This window comes from Toxorhynchites rutilus, unplaced genomic scaffold, assembly GCF_029784135.1.
Source record: "Toxorhynchites rutilus septentrionalis strain SRP unplaced genomic scaffold, ASM2978413v1 HiC_scaffold_9, whole genome shotgun sequence".
NCBI lineage: Eukaryota > Metazoa > Arthropoda > Insecta > Diptera > Culicidae > Toxorhynchites > Toxorhynchites rutilus.
In genome coordinates, this window is record NW_026600157.1 from 40,622 (window position 1) to 58,927 (window position 18,306).

Sequence of the window (18,306 nt, forward strand, 5' to 3'; positions counted from 1 at the left end):
CGTAAAGGCACGGCAGTAATGCCGAACTTTTAATATGAACGTGAACGTGAACGTGAACAAAATCATCCGTGAAATGATCGTACTATTCCACCACCTGTTCAAGTTCACGTTAACGGGAACTCTAAACCAGCATTAATGAGCTGCAAGCAATTGCACCGCGGCCTAACGTAGGTGTCGCATAAACTGATGTAGCTTTGCATAAATTCGTCAGATCTGTCGAATAAGATGTAACTTACTGTATCTGGAAATTTTCACATCATAATTGAACATTTTAGAAAAACAACTAAAAAACATCCATTTCGAACAATTAGCAAAATTTATCACACGATTGAAGAATTTTTTGGGTCCCAATGAATTGTATAAACAAAACAGAAGAAAAATATGCGTTAGTTTATAGTATAAATTACCTGAATGGCAATTTTTGCGACTAGGTGAGGTTTCCCGGCTAGAGTTTTTACTTTCCGCCGAAGTTTGAGACATCACTTTTAGGGTTTCCATAAGATCTTAAAACAGATTGCAATGATGTTTATACTTCTTTATATTCCATCACAGTTTCTAACCAGCACTTTCTTATGAGGCACAGTTTTTATAGTATTATTCTCAACCAAGAAAAACAAAAAATGTAATGAATGACCGGTAAGCAATGAATTTAATAAGTGTTGATAACTTGAATATTCATATTAAAAGCAAAACAGTTTTCTCGAAGTGAACCACAAAGCGCTTTTGTTTATCCTTATGACGTTTGTGACTTATGGTACACTCAGAGAAAAGATATAGCGAAATTGTCTTTGAATATGAATTAGTTTCAACCAAGGTGCGTAGAAGTATTCCTAAGGTGGGTCAACTTGCTAAAACCACTCTTCAGCTATCTTGGAAGTCTACTGTTTTGTTTGTAAACAAAACACAATACGCTTGTGCCCAAGCTCGCTCGTGATCAGTCTGTCTCTTTCACACTTCAAGGAAAAAATTCCCCTTCTGCTTTCTTCCGTACTGTTTTCATATACCGCTCCCCTAACCAACTTAGTGAAGAAACGGCCTCACCTAGTACCATAGACCCGTCTTGGTTTCAACCAAGATGTGTGGAATAAAGGTGTGACCGTGTCGTCAATAAGTGCGCAGGGGAAACGGTATAAATATACAGAGGACTGTGGAAAGGGATTTGACTGCAAATAGAGATGTCTAAATTTTTCGTTTATTCAATTGTCGATTAATCGTGGGGTCATTTTTAAATATTCGATTCATTCGAATAATTGTTTTTCAGTATTCGATTAACCGAGCGAATATTTATTTCTTGTTATCAAAAAGAACAGATATATTTGTAATAAAAAAGTATGATGTCATAATTTTAAAAGTTACATTAAATATAATTTTGAAATAAACATGGTGCAGAATAATTGTTTTTGAATGAAATGGTATTTTAGTATATTGATAAATTTACCATTTCATGATTTTTTGAGGATGATTGAAAAAAAAGTACACAATGAGAATGATGCACAATTTTATTATTGTACCAACATAATTTTTTTTCTGTTCAAAATTACCTGTTCTTTGAATGTTGAATGAAATAGCTCATTTGTTTGAATATTTCTGCTTGGTCCTAATAGCTACTAGTTCAAAAGAGGTACATTTATAGAATCATTGACCACTAGTATGGTATATTTTCCTCGGCACTCTGAATTTGAATACTACTATTTTAGAACGGGAGCACCTTCTCTAAGTCCGCATTTTACTCCTGCAGACCCTGAATTCTTCTTCCCAGTCTCCTCCACCACCAGGGAATCATTTTTATGGTTCAACCGTAAAAGATTTAGCATATCCGAAAAAAATCGACGAAACACCATGACGGTTAACACTCCTATACTCGCGCATAGGTCTGAGAGACCAAGAAATCAATAATTCGTTCATTTCTCAGAAAACATCAACACTACGACATTGCGATTCTCTCTAGCTTCGTCATTCGTTGTTCATCATTGTTTGGCGTATCATATAAGTTGGTACGAGTGCTCCCGTGGCCGAGTGGTTAGCGTCATAACTAACATGCCGGGTGTTCGGGTTCGATTCCCGTTCTGGTCGGGAGAATTTTTCGTCAAAGAAATTTCCTCCGACTTGCACTGTGATCACCCGTATTCTAGAGCTTGCCACTCAGAATGCATTCAAGGCGTGTTATTTGGCATCGAAATCTCAACTAAGTACTAATAAAAATGACGCAAGTAATACTACGTTGAGACGGCGAAGTTCCCCTAGGAACGTTAGTGCCATTGAAGAAGAAGAAGAAGATTTCAAACCGAAGCTATATATTTTCAATTTCATGTTTTTTTTTTCAATACCGCGAAACATTCATATACTTCCTGATCATCAGAAAAAAAATCTGGGGGAAGCTGGGGCGATGCATGAATAAGGTAAACATGAAATCTTCTAGTGAGGGCGAATTGAGCAAAAAGGTTTTTCGTTGCTTTCAATCCATTGCATGGCCTATTGCGTGTACGAGTTATCGTAATTGTTTGTACGATTGATTGTGAGTGAAGATCGCTGCTGATTTTTTTCTCTGCATGAACATCATGAAAAATGTTCTTACATGGAACCTATGTGTTGTCCAAACAGAAAATATGAAAAATTGCACACATTTTGTGCAAGCAATTTAAAACTTCTTTAAGGGCGACTAATCTGATAGAGAATAGCTGGTCTCATACAAACTAATGTCGTATCCAGATGACACCATTCCACCGTCAACGCGAAAAGCAGACATACGCAAGGCGTGAGTACTTTCACTCGCATCGGTTTCTGTTCTGCTTTCGCATGGAACAGTCATGAAAAATTGTTTGCGTATGAATGCGTCCGAGCGAAGTAATATTCGCACCCATTTACGCATTCGGCTTGGTGTTCCCGTGATGTAATCCAATACCATCAGTTTGGCTTGGTGTTCCCGTGATGTAATGGATCCAAAAATGGTCCAGTCGGTAATTTTTCCGATCATAGAGAACAAACTCATTGCACCACTGATACGCTCAAAATATTTCAAAAATCCAAATATATAACAATCCAATCAATTTTAGATCGGAACCAATGACGGAGAGGTCAAGAGAGAACGCGGTTTTGGTCATAGAATACGTCAACGGCGATCGCTTCATAAGTTTTCCAACCAGTGCTTTAAACAATCTTTGGTTTTTAAATTACAACATACGAATCAACAAATTAGAAGAATAAAAAAAATTGATTGTTCTATTGTACATACCTTTCAATTCATCGACAACAGACGTGCTTTCATTGCTAGACAACGTATTTCCAGTATCAGAATTCTTTTGTTTTGAGCCTGTTTGTTGTGAAGGAACGTCATTTCGAATGGCTGAATTTTGTGAGATATCGTCTAAAGATTTCTGGATGCAATCACCTGAAAATATACATGAGGGTAAAAAAGTATTACCAAAAAAGTAATAACCAAAATGAGCTGTAAAATCTTTCAGTGCAATATACAAAGTTTGGAAAAGAATAAATCAGAGCTAGTCAGAGTATTAGTTAAAGAAAAGTATACAGTTGGAATAATTTCTGAATGTTGGACGAAACAACAATATGAAAATAGTAAATACAAAAATCCGAGATACAACAATTACTATAGTTCAAGGTTAGATGGATACGGTGGTTCCATGATCGTAATCCATGAGGCAGTCAAAAATAGACCAATCGTAGTAGACTCTACGGAGGATATACAATGTGTAGGCAGGTATATGACCAAAATGGATGTAGTAATATTTTCAATATATGTTTCACCAAGTGCATCGGTCAACGAATTCAAAGAATTCCTGACAAAGTTATTCAAAAGCGTAGAAAAGTACAAAAAGGTTCTAATAGGTGATTTGAACTCACATCATCATCTATGGGATCGTCACCACTCGGACGCGAAAGGGAGAATCCTTTTCGACTTTATCAATGACGAGGATATAATCCTGCTGAACAATGGTGAACCAACATACATACCAGCGGAGCTCAACAAAAAATCATCCACGATCGATCTGGTTATGGTCTCCCCAGCACTATACCATGATACGAAAATGGAGATTCTGCAGTACGGGATTGGCAGCAGACACCTTGTCATCCACATCACAATCAAGACTGAACAAAAAACCACAAACAAATACTTTATCAACCGGAAACAAGTGACGGAACAATTAGGAAATTTGGACACAAAGCAAGTATACGGATGGGCCGAACTACAACAGATAGCACGAAAAATCCAGAAAACAGCGAAGCAGAAGAACCGGTACGAACCGAAGTTTTGGTGGAGTGCAGAAGTGGAAGAAGCATGGAGAAGCAAAAACGAAGCTAGGACCAAATTCAACAACAGTGGCAATCTAGAGGATTTAATGGAGATGAAAAGGAGAGAAAGTTTGTTCACAAGGTGCAAACACAAACTCATGAGGGAGAAATTTCAAGAATACGTCAATGAGATCGACCCAAGCACGAGCAGTAAAGAGTTATGGAAGAAGATTAACGGACTAACGGGCAAAAAGAAGAAAATGAACCAGCCCTCGGTCGTACATGAAGACGAAGAAGCCGCAATCCAATTCCTGAATGCCAATTTCCCAAGTGGGGACGACTACGGTGACTGTCTCTACAAGGAGGTCACGTACGACATTTTGAGCGTGGAAAAATGGAACGAAATTCTACATAAGAAGAAGAAGCCATCTGCAGCAGGCCCAGATGGCCTTAGCTACGAAATGTTAAGAAGTATAAAACCAGATGTTCGAGATAGCGTGATTTACGACCTCAACAGAATGTGGAAAAATGGTAGAGCTGATTTAGCGTTGAACAAAATAAAAGTAATTGCCTTACCAAAACCGGGACGGAACCCAGAAATAATCAGCAACCTACGACCGATTTCCATGCTTAACTGCCCTTTGAAGATTATTAACTCGGCAGTACTAGGTGAACTCAATCAATTTATCCAGAAGAAGCGTGTGTTGCCGAATACATCATTTGGTTTCCGAAGACATAACTCTACCACAACATGCTTGAGCTACGTCACGAACCACATTAACGCTATCAAAAGAGAAGGTAAAGTAGCAGGTGCGATCTTCATTGATATGTCAAATGCGTACAACACCGTAAAAACAGGAACTCTGGAACAAATCCTCTTTGAATACGGTACTCCAATCGAATTTATCAAATGGATTGTGAACTTCCTTAAGGATAGAACAATCCAAATACAGGTAGGAACGAGGACAGTTGAAAGGACCGTCAGAGATGGACTTCCTCAAGGAGACGTTTTGTCCCCTGTATTGTTCAACATCTATACGGCACAGCTACACAATGGAATAACGGAAGGAGTAGTTCTGGTGCAATACGCCGACGACTTCATGGAGATAATCAAAGGTAAAAACTTCGAAGACGTTCAAAACCGCGGCCAGATCTTTTTGAACGAATTCAAGAGTAAAACTGAAAATTTGAACCTGAAAATAAATGAAATCAAAACAAAAGTCATGTTATTCCAGCTCAATAAAAAAGTTTTGAAGCTAAAGATAGGACACACAGAATTGGAATCGGTGAACATGTACAAATACCTTGGGGTTACACTCGATCGTTCATTAACTTATGGAGCACATATAAGGGAGATTAAGAGTTGCTCCACTGACAGGATTAACATGCTGAAGGTCGTGAGCAGTACACGAAATGGAGGACACCCTCAAACCCTAAACATACTGTACAACGCAATAGTTCGGAGCTACCTGGAATATGGGGTTTCGATATACGCAAACTCTTCAAAAACGAACCTGGAAAAACTCACGGTCACGAATAACGTTTGTTTGAGAAAAATAACGGGTTGTTCAAAAACAACACCAATTAACACTCTCTGCGCTATAGCCAGTCAACCACCCTTGCAATTTCATCGGAAGTTAACAACGGCAAAGGAAATAGTTAGACACGCACAGTACTCAACACCAGTCTGGAGGCAGTTAATTGCCCACAACGACATACCAGCAGATAAGCAAACTTACCAAGAAGCGGAAGTTCGAGGAGTACAAGGATGTTTTCAGCGAGATCTCACAAGTTGTATGGGTTCAATCAGAAATTGATGATCAACCATGGACTAAAAGAAATACATCAGCCAGAATCTTGAAGCAACTGGGAAAAATTCACGGACAATACAAGTTCCACCGGAAGATCTATACGGATGCTTCGAAGGACAACGATCACTGTGGCATTGGAATCTACGATGACTACAGCAAGAGGATGATCAGCAGGAAACTAAATCACTCTGTATGTACGATGTCGGCTGAGCTGGAAGCGATTGGAGAAGCTCTACGGTATTTGAAGAGGAACCAGCTCAATAATGCTGTTATTCTTACTGATTCGAAGTCTGGATGTGAGTTCATCAGAGGGCAACTAGATGCAACAGAAAGGGACGAAATCATTCAGGAAATCCTGGAAACAGCCATAACAACCAACTCCTGTATTCAGTGGATTCCGGGGCACGTGAACCTGGAAGGCAACGAGATAGCTGATAGTCTGGCTAAAGCCGGGCTCCAGTCGAACGAGGTGATCCACAATCGGTTTTTACCACACGATGCAATCAACTGGATCAAGAACGACGTCACTGAAAAAATACAACAATGGTATGTAAACTACACTCAAGAATTTGGCAAAGGAAGAAAGTTTTTCAAACTGCAGACAGGGATTAATTCGAAATCTTGGTTCCATAACCTGCCACTAACCAACACCGAGATAAGAACCCTAAACCGTCTACTGGCCGGACACGATTATTCTCCATTCTGGCTGAGCAAGATGAAAATTAAAGATGAGTTCTACTGCCAGCTTTGCGACTGCCTTAACACATCAGAACACATAATTTTCAACTGTATTAACTACGTAACACACAGAGACAAACACAACCTTGACAAATATTTCTCAATCCAAGATGCTTTCGACGACAAAAACATTGATACTCTGAAAAACATTTGTAAATTTCTCAAAGAAATCGAAATGAAAATCTAAACCGCTCTTTGCACCTTTTGACAAGACGAAAATAAACAAAAGCTACTCCCAATGAAAAACTGACTGGCGTTATAGCAAGCAAGGCGCCTAGAAGTATATACTAAGGTGGGCCAACTTGCTATAACCACTCTTCAGCCATCTTGAAAGTCTACTGTGTTTTGTTTGTAAACGAAACACAATACGCTATTGCCGAAGCTCGCTCGTGATCAGTCTGTCTCTTTCACGCTACAAGCAAATAATTCCCCTTCTACTTTCTTCCGTGCTGTTTTCATATACCGCTCCCCTAACCAACTTAGTGGCGAAACGGCCTCACCTAGTACCATAGACCCGTCTTGATAGCAAGTATGCTGTGCCATTTGACAGTGGGGATTGTCAAAGTCCCACGATTTAGAAGAAGAAGAAGAAGTCGAACGGGTTACAAAATGCATTATTTTGCCAATTTCAACCCGTTCGGGATCCGGAATAGAGGTGAATTCCTTAATATTTTCCTTCGTTGATCGTATTGTTGTGAACCTATTCACGTTGGAGAGCATATTCGAACATATTCGTTGGCCGAGGCATTTTGATGTAATGTAATACTTTTCCGTTTACTATTTTTGAAAGCATAGGCAGCCGTGGCAGAGTTCCGAGCTCTGCAATACAATTTTCTTACCCAATGTTAAAGTTGCTTAAACTTACATTATACACCCATTAAACGTAAAAATAATAATTGTATTGATATCAATAAAATTTTATTCTATTGATTTTCATGACATGAAACGCTATGACTAAGGAATAACATTTTATTGAGTAGTTTTTATAGCTGTTTCGATGATGTTGTCTGGCATCAGTGTCGAAAAAATAACGAATTTCACCAAACAAACAAAACCATGGTCGAAGATTGAAAAATGAAAATTTAACTTTCAGAGCACTTGCTCGAGTTTTGATGGGAAGTGTGCGAAAACGATCATTTTCTTCACACTGTTTCGCAAAATTATTGATTTTCGGGCGAGTGATGAGGGAGGGACATGAAAGAAATGAGCGCCATTGTGGCAGCCATTTGTTGCTAGCTTCCACTTTAACCTTAATATAGAGAAAACATATTGGAAACGGAAAAAGTAATTTTCTTTTATAATTTTTAGTTTGTGTTTAATTCAACCCAATGCGAATTTTAATTGGACTAACAACACCTACACTATACTATATGTAGAGCATATGGGAAGTCACTTTTTCTAATATTTCTTCACTTCTACAATTTTTCTCGCCGCTTAACCAAACGACCCGTTCTCGAGCGGAAAAACAGCTTGGTTTTTTATTTATGAAAATTGAAATAAATCGTTTCACATATCAAGTAATTTTCACCACAACACAAAATTTACACTTACACTTGTGATCATTTTTTCAATTAGATCAATTAGAACTGAGTGGATTTCCGAGCGGTGCTCGCTTATATACCGATTGGTGATTTCAATAGCCTGTTTTGAAAGCAATTTTAAGACTATTGAAACAAGTTTTTGGATCAAAAAGTGACAAGTATAGAACGCGTAGACATTTTATCTTTCGAATGAAGTGTTTATCATACCATTTCGTTCAGTTGTTTAGGAGCTATTAACGCTCAAAATCTCGGTCTCCGGCGTAACGCTTTCGTTTTCGAAACTTTGATTTTACACCCCGGTATAGAAATGAAAGACGTAGTTCTACGTCAAAACTTCGTTGCTTCGGGTTGATGAACAACTGTATGCTTCACCCAAACTACTTTATTGAAGATCGATATTTATTTACTTCACGTTTACTGCCGAACTTTTAATATGAACGTGAACGTGAACGTGAACAAAATCATCCGTGAAATGATCGTACTATTCCACCACCTGTTCAAGTTCACGTTAACGGGAACTCTAAACCAGCATTAATGAGCTACAAGCAATTGCACCGCGGCCTAACGTAGGTGTCGCATAAACTGATGTAGCTTTGCATAAATTCGTCAGATCTGTCGAATAAGATGTAACTTACTGTATCTGGAAATTTTCACATCATAATTGAACATTTTAGAAAAACAACTAAAAAACATCCATTTCGAACAATTAGCAAAATTTATCACACGAATGAAGAATTTTTTGGGTCCCAATGAATTGTATAAACAAAACAGAAGAAAAACATGCGTTAGTTTATAGTATAAATTACCTGAATGGCAATTTTTGCGACTAGGTGAGGTTTCCCGGCTAGAGTTTTTACTTTCCGCCGAAGATTGAGACATCACTTTTAGGGTTTCCATAAGATCTTAAAACAGATTGCAATGATGTTTATACTTCTTTATATTCCATCACAGTTTCTAACCAGCACTTTCTTATGAGGCACAGTTTTTATAGTATTATTCTCAACCAAGAAAAACAAAAAATGTAATGAATGACCGGTAAGCAATGAATTTAATAAGTGTTGATAACTTGAATATTCATATTAAAAGCAAAACAGTTTTCTCGAAGTGAACCACAAAGCGCTTTTGTTTATCCTTATGACGTTTGTGACTTATGGTACACTCAGAGAAAAGATATAGCGAAATTGTCTTTGAATATGAATTAGTTTCAACCAAGGTGCGTAGAAGTATTCCTAAGGTGGGTCAACTTGCTAAAACCACTCTTCAGCCATCTTGAAAGTCTACTGTGTTTTGTTTGTAAACGAAACACAATACGCTATTGCCGAAGCTCGCTCGTGATCAGTCTGTCTCTTTCACGCTACAAGCAAATAATTCCCCTTCTACTTTCTTCCGTGCTGTTTTCATATACCGCTCCCCTAACCAACTTAGTGAAGAAACGGCCTCACCTAGTACCATAGACCCGTCTTGATAGCAAGTATGCTGTGCCATTTGACAGTGGGGATTGTCAAAGTCCCACGATTTAGAAGAAGAAGAAGAAGAAGAAGAAGAAGTCGAACGGGTTACAAAATGCATTATTTTGCCAATTTCAACCCGTTCGGGATCCGGAATAGAGATGAATTCCTTAATATTTTCCTTCGTTGATCGTATTGTTGTGAACCTATTCACGTTGGAGAGCATATTCGAACATATTCGTTGGCCGAGGCATTTTGATGTAATGTAATACTTTTCCGTTTACTATTTTTGAAAGCATAGGCAGCCGTGGCAGAGTTCCGAGCTCTGCAATACAATTTTCTTACCCAATGTTAAAGTTGCTTAAACTTACATTATACACCCATTAAACGTAAAAATAATAATTGTATTGATATCAATAAAATTTTATTCTATTGATTTTCATGACATGAAACGCTATGACTAAGGAATAACATTTTATTGAGTAGTTTTTATAGCTGTTTCGATGATGTTGTCTGGCATCAGTGTCGAAAAAATAACGAATTTCACCAAACAAACAAAACCATGGTCGAAGATTGAAAAATGAAAATTTAACTTTCAGAGCACTTGCTCGAGTTTTGATGGGAAGTGTGCGAAAACGATCATTTTCTTCACACTGTTTCGCAAAATTATTGATTTTCGGGCGAGTGATGAGGGAGGGACATGAAAGAAATGAGCGCCATTGTGGCAGCCATTTGTTGCTAGCTTCCACTTTAACTTTAATATAGAGAAAATATATTGGAAACGGAAAAAGTAATTTTCTTTTATAATTTTTAGTTTGTGTTTAATTCAACCCAATGCGAATTTTAATTGGAATAACAACACCTACACTATACTATATGTAGAGCATATGGGAAGTCACTTTTTCTAATATTTCTTCACTTCTACAATTTTTCTCGCCGCTTAACCAAACGACCCGTTCTCGAGCGGAAAAACAGCTTGGTTTTTTATTTATGAAAATTGAAATAAATCGTTTCACATATCAAGTAATTTTCACCACAACACAAAATTTACACTTACACTTGTGATCATTTTTTCAATTAGATCAATTAGAACTGAGTGGATTTCCGAGCGGTGCTCGCTTATATACCGATTGGTGATTTCAATAGCCTGTTTTGAAAGCAATTTTAAGACTATTGAAACAAGTTTTTGGATCAAAAAGTGACAAGTATAGAACGCGTAGACATTTTATCTTTCGAATGAAGTGTTTATCATACCATTTCGTTCAGTTGTTTAGGAGCTATTAACGCTCAAAATCTCGGTCTCCGGCGTAACGCTTTCGTTTTCGAAACTTTGATTTTACACCCCGGTATAGAAATGAAAGACGTAGTTCTACGTCAAAACTTCGTTGCTTCGGGTTGATGAACAACTGTATGCTTCACCCAAACTACTTTATTGAAGATCGATATTTATTTACTTCACGTTTACTGCCGAACTTTTAATATGAACGTGAACGTGAACGTGAACAAAATCATCCGTGAAATGATCGTACTATTCCACCACCTGTTCAAGTTCACGTTAACGGGAACTCTAAACCAGCATTAATGAGCTACAAGCAATTGCACCGCGGCCTAACGTAGGTGTCGCATAAACTGATGTAGCTTTGCATAAATTCGTCAGATCTGTCGAATAAGATGTAACTTACTGTATCTGGAAATTTTCACATCATAATTGAACATTTTAGAAAAACAACTAAAAAACATCCATTTCGAACAATTAGCAAAATTTATCACACGAATGAAGAATTTTTTGGGTCCCAATGAATTGTATAAACAAAACAGAAGAAAAATATGCGTTAGTTTATAGTATAAATTACCTGAATGGCAATTTTTGCGACTAGGTGAGGTTTCCCGGCTAGAGTTTTTACTTTCCGCCGAAGTTTGAGACATCACTTTTAGGGTTTCCATAAGATCTTAAAACAGATTGCAATGATGTTTATACTTCTTTATATTCCATCACAGTTTCTAACCAGCACTTTCTTATGAGGCACAGTTTTTATAGTATTATTCTCAACCAAGAAAAACAAAAAATGTAATGAATGACCGGTAAGCAATGAATTTAATAAGTGTTGATAACTTGAATATTCATATTAAAAGCAAAACAGTTTTCTCGAAGTGAACCACAAAGCGCTTTTGTTTATCCTTATGACGTTTGTGACTTATGGTACACTCAGAGAAAAGATATAGCGAAATTGTCTTTGAATATGAATTAGTTTCAACCAAGGTGCGTAGAAGTATTCCTAAGGTGGGCAACTTGCTAAAACCACTCTTCAGCCATCTTGAAAGTCTACTGTGTGTTGTTTGTAAACGAAACACAATACGCTATTGCCGAAGCTCGCTCGTGATCAGTCTGTCTCTTTCACGCTACAAGCAAATAATTCCCCTTCTACTTTCTTCCGTGCTGTTTTCATATACCGCTCCCCTAACCAACTTAGTGAAGAAACGGCCTCACCTAGTACCATAGACCCGTCTTGATAGCAAGTATGCTGTGCCATTTGACAGTGGGGATTGTCAAAGTCCCACGATTTAGAAGAAGAAGAAGAAGAAGAAGTCGAACGGGTTACAAAATGCATTATTTTGCCAATTTCAACCCGTTCGGGATCCGGAATAGAGGTGAATTCCTTAATATTTTCCTTCGTTGATCGTATTGTTGTGAACCTATTCACGTTGGAGAGCATATTCGAACATATTCGTTGGCCGAGGCATTTTGATGTAATGTAATACTTTTCCGTTTACTATTTTTGAAAGCATAGGCAGCCGTGGCAGAGTTCCGAGCTCTGCAATACAATTTTCTTACCCAATGTTAAAGTTGCTTAAACTTACATTATACACCCATTAAACGTAAAAATAATAATTGTATTGATATCAATAAAATTTTATTCTATTGATTTTCATGACATGAAACGCTATGACTAAGGAATAACATTTTATTGAGTAGTTTTTTATAGCTGTTTCGATGATGTTGTCTGGCATCAGTGTCGAAAAAATAACGAATTTCACCAAACAAACAAAACCATGGTCGAAGATTGAAAAATGAAAATTTAACTTTCAGAGCACTTGCTCGAGTTTTGATGGGAAGTGTGCGAAAACGATCATTTTCTTCACACTGTTTCGCAAAATTATTGATTTTCAGGCGAGTGATGAGGGAGGGACATGAAAGAAATGAGCGCCATTGTGGCAGCCATTTGTTGCTAGCTTCCACTTTAACCTTAATATAGAGAAAACATATTGGAAACGGAAAAAGTAATTTTCTTTTATAATTTTTAGTTTGTGTTTAATTCAACCCAATGCGAATTTTAATTGGACTAACAACACCTACACTATACTATATGTAGAGCATATGGGAAGTCACTTTTTCTAATATTTCTTCACTTCTACAATTTTTCTCGCCGCTTAACCAAACGACCCGTTCTCGAGCGGAAAAACAGCTTGGTTTTTTATTTATGAAAATTGAAATAAATCGTTTCACATATCAAGTAATTTTCACCACAACACAAAATTTACACTTACACTTGTGATCATTTTTTCAATTAGATCAATTAGAACTGAGTGGATTTCCGAGCGGTGCTCGCTTATATACCGATTGGTGATTTCAATAGCCTGTTTTGAAAGCAATTTTAAGACTATTGAAACAAGTTTTTGGATCAAAAAGTGACAAGTATAGAACGCGTAGACATTTTATCTTTCGAATGAAGTGTTTATCATACCATTTCGTTCAGTTGTTTAGGAGCTATTAACGCTCAAAATCTCGGTCTCCGGCATAACGCTTTCGTTTTCGAAACTTTGATTTTACACCCCGGTATAGAAATGAAAGACGTAGTTCTACGTCAAAACTTCGTTGCTTCGGGTTGATGAACAACGGTATGCTTCACCCAAACTACTTTATTGAAGATCGATATTTATTTACTTCACGTTTACTGCCGAACTTTTAATATGAACGTGAACGTGAACGTGAACAAAATCATCCGTGAAATGATCGTACTATTCCACCACCTGTTCAAGTTCACGTTAACGGGAACTCTAAACCAGCATTAATGAGCTACAAGCAATTGCACCGCGGCCTAACGTAGGTGTCGCATAAACTGATGTAGCTTTGCATAAATTCGTCAGATCTGTCGAATAAGATGTAACTTACTGTATCTGGAAATTTTCACATCATAATTGAACATTTTAGAAAAACAACTAAAAAACATCCATTTCGAACAATTAGCAAAATTTATCACACGAATGAAGAATTTTTTGGGTCCCAATGAATTGTATAAACAAAACAGAAGAAAAACATGCGTTAGTTTATAGTATAAATTACCTGAATGGCAATTTTTGCGACTAGGTGAGGTTTCCCGGCTAGAGTTTTTACTTTCCGCCGAAGATTGAGACATCACTTTTAGGGTTTCCATAAGATCTTAAAACAGATTGCAATGATGTTTATACTTCTTTATATTCCATCACAGTTTCTAACCAGCACTTTCTTATGAGGCACAGTTTTTATAGTATTATTCTCAACCAAGAAAAACAAAAAATGTAATGAATGACCGGTAAGCAATGAATTTAATAAGTGTTGATAACTTGAATATTCATATTAAAAGCAAAACAGTTTTCTCGAAGTGAACCACAAAGCGCTTTTGTTTATCCTTATGACGTTTGTGACTTATGGTACACTCAGAGAAAAGATATAGCGAAATTGTCTTTGAATATGAATTAGTTTCAACCAAGGTGCGTAGAAGTATTCCTAAGGTGGGTCAACTTGCTAAAACCACTCTTCAGCCATCTTGAAAGTCTACTGTGTTTTGTTTGTAAACGAAACACAATACGCTATTGCCGAAGCTCGCTCGTGATCAGTCTGTCTCTTTCACGCTACAAGCAAATAATTCCCCTTCTACTTTCTTCCGTGCTGTTTTCATATACCGCTCCCCTAACCAACTTAGTGAAGAAACGGCCTCACCTAGTACCATAGACCCGTCTTGATAGCAAGTATGCTGTGCCATTTGACAGTGGGGATTGTCAAAGTCCCACGATTTAGAAGAAGAAGAAGAAGAAGAAGAAGAAGTCGAACGGGTTACAAAATGCATTATTTTGCCAATTTCAACCCGTTCGGGATCCGGAATAGAGGTGAATTCCTTAATATTTTCCTTCGTTGATCGTATTGTTGTGAACCTATTCACGTTGGAGAGCATATTCGAACATATTCGTTGGCCGAGGCATTTTGATGTAATGTAATACTTTTCCGTTTACTATTTTTGAAAGCATAGGCAGCCGTGGCAGAGTTCCGAGCTCTGCAATACAATTTTCTTACCCAATGTTAAAGTTGCTTAAACTTACATTATACACCCATTAAACGTAAAAATAATAATTGTATTGATATCAATAAAATTTTATTCTATTGATTTTCATGACATGAAACGCTATGACTAAGGAATAACATTTTATTGAGTAGTTTTTATAGCTGTTTCGATGATGTTGATTGGCATCAGTGTCGAAAAAATAACGAATTTCACCAAACAAACAAAACCATGGTCGAAGATTGAAAAATGAAAATTTAACTTTCAGAGCACTTGCTCGAGTTTTGATGGGAAGTGTGCGAAAACGATCATTTTCTTCACACTGTTTCGCAAAATTATTGATTTTCGGGCGAGTGATGAGGGAGGGACATGAAAGAAATGAGCGCAATTGTGGCAGCCATTTGTTGCTAGCTTCCACTTTAACCTTAATATAGAGAAAACATATTGGAAACGGAAAAAGTAATTTTCTTTTATAATTTTTAGTTTGTGTTTAATTCAACCCAATGCGAATTTTAATTGGACTAACAACACCTACACTATACTATATGTAGAGCATATGGGAAGTCACTTTTTCTAATATTTCTTCACTTCTACAATTTTTCTCGCCGCTTAACCAAACGACCCGTTCTCGAGCGGAAAAACAGCTTGGTTTTTTATTTATGAAAATTGAAATAAATCGTTTCACATATCAAGTAATTTTCACCACAACACAAAATTTACACTTACACTTGTGATCATTTTTTCAAATAGATCAATTAGAACTGAGTGGATTTCCGAGCGGTGCTCGCTTATATACCGATTGGTGATTTCAATAGCCTGTTTTGAAAGCAATTTTAAGACTATTGAAACAAGTTTTTGGATCAAAAAGTGACAAGTATAGAACGCGTAGACATTTTATCTTTCGAATGAAGTGTTTATCATACCATTTCGTTCAGTTGTTTAGGAGCTATTAACGCTCAAAATCTCGGTCTCCGGCGTAATGCTTTCGTTTTCGAAACTTTGATTTTACACCCCGGTATAGAAATGAAAGACGTAGTTCTACGTCAAAACTTCGTTGCTTCGGGTTGATGAACAACTGTATGCTTCACCCAAACTACTTTATTGAAGATCGATATTTATTTACTTCACGTTTACTGCCGAACTTTTAATATGAACGTGAACGTGAACGTGAACAAAATCATCCGTGAAATGATCGTACTATTCCACCACCTGTTCAAGTTCACGTTAACGGGAACTCTAAACCAGCATTAATGAGCTGCAAGCAATTGCACCGCGGCCTAACGTAGGTGTCGCATAAACTGATGTAGCTTTGCATAAATTCGTCAGATCTGTCGAATAAGATGTAACTTACTGTATCTGGAAATTTTCACATCATAATTGAACATTTTAGAAAAACAACTAAAAAACATCCATTTCGAACAATTAGCAAAATTTATCACACGAATGAAGAATTTTTTGGGTCCCAATGAATTGTATAAACAAAACAGAAGAAAAATATGCGTTAGTTTATAGTATAAATTACCTGAATGGCAATTTTTGCGACTAGGTGAGGTTTCCCGGCTAGAGTTTTTACTTTCCGCCGAAGTTTGAGACATCACTTTTAGGGTTTCCATAAGATCTTAAAACAGATTGCAATGATGTTTATACTTCTTTATATTCCATCACAGTTTCTAACCAGCACTTTCTTATGAGGCACAGTTTTTATAGTATTATTCTCAACCAAGAAAAACAAAAAATGTAATGAATGACCGGTAAGCAATGAATTTAATAAGTGTTGATAACTTGAATATTCATATTAAAAGCAAAACAGTTTTCTCGAAGTGAACCACAAAGCGCTTTTGTTTATCCTTATGACGTTTGTGACTTATGGTACACTCAGAGAAAAGATATAGCGAAATTGTCTTTGAATATGAATTAGTTTCAACCAAGGTGCGTAGAAGTATTCCTAAGGTGGGTCAACTTGCTAAAACCACTCTTCAGCTATCTTGGAAGTCTACTGTTTTGTTTGTAAACAAAACACAATACGCTTGTGCCCAAGCTCGCTCGTGATCAGTCTGTCTCTTTCACACTTCAAGGAAAAAATTCCCCTTCTGCTTTCTTCCGTACTGTTTTCATATACCGCTCCCCTAACCAACTTAGTGAAGAAACGGCCTCACCTAGTACCATAGACCCGTCTTGGTTTCAACCAAGATGTGTGGAATAAAGGTGTGACCGTGTCGTCAATAAGTGCGCAGGGGAAACGGTATAAATATACAGAGGACTGTGGAAAGGGATTTGACTGCAAATAGAGATGTCTAAATTTTTCGTTTATTCAATTGTCGATTAATCGTGGGGTCATTTTTAAATATTCGATTCATTCGAATAATTGTTTTTCAGTATTCGATTAACCGAGCGAATATTTATTTCTTGTTATCAAAAAGAACAGATATATTTGTAATAAAAAAAGTATGAATCATAATTTTAAAAGTTACATTAAATATAATTTTGAAATGAACATGGTGCAGAATAATTGTTTTTGAATGAAATGGTATTTTAGTATATTGATAAATTTACCATTTCATGATTTTTTGAGGATGATTGAAAAAAAAGTACACAATGAGAATGATGCACAATGTTATTATTGTACCAACATAATTTTTTTTCTGTTCAAAATTACCTGTTCTTTGAATGTTGAATGAAATAGCTCATTTGTTTGAATATTTCTGCTTGGTCCTAATAGCTACTAGTTCAAAAGAGGTACATTTATAGAATCATTGACCACTAGTATGGTATATTTTCCTCGGCACTCTGAATTTGAATACTACTATTTTAGAACGGGAGCACCTTCTCTAAGTCCGCATTTTACTCCTGCAGACCCTGAATTCTTCTTCCCAGTCTCCTCCACCACCAGGGAATCATTTTTATGGTTCAACCGTAAAAGATTTAGCATATCCGAAAAAAATCGACGAAACACCATGACGGTTAACACTCCTATACTCGCGCATAGGTCTGAGAGACCAAGAAATCAATAATTCGTTCATTTCTCAGAAAACATCAACACTACGACATTGCGATTCTCTCTAGCTTCGTCATTCGTTGTTCATCATCGTTTGGCGTATCATATAAGTTGGTACGAGTGCTCCCGTGGCCGAGTGGTTAGCGTCATAACTAACATGCCGGGTGTTCGGGTTCGATTCCCGTTCTGGTCGGGAGAATTTTTCGT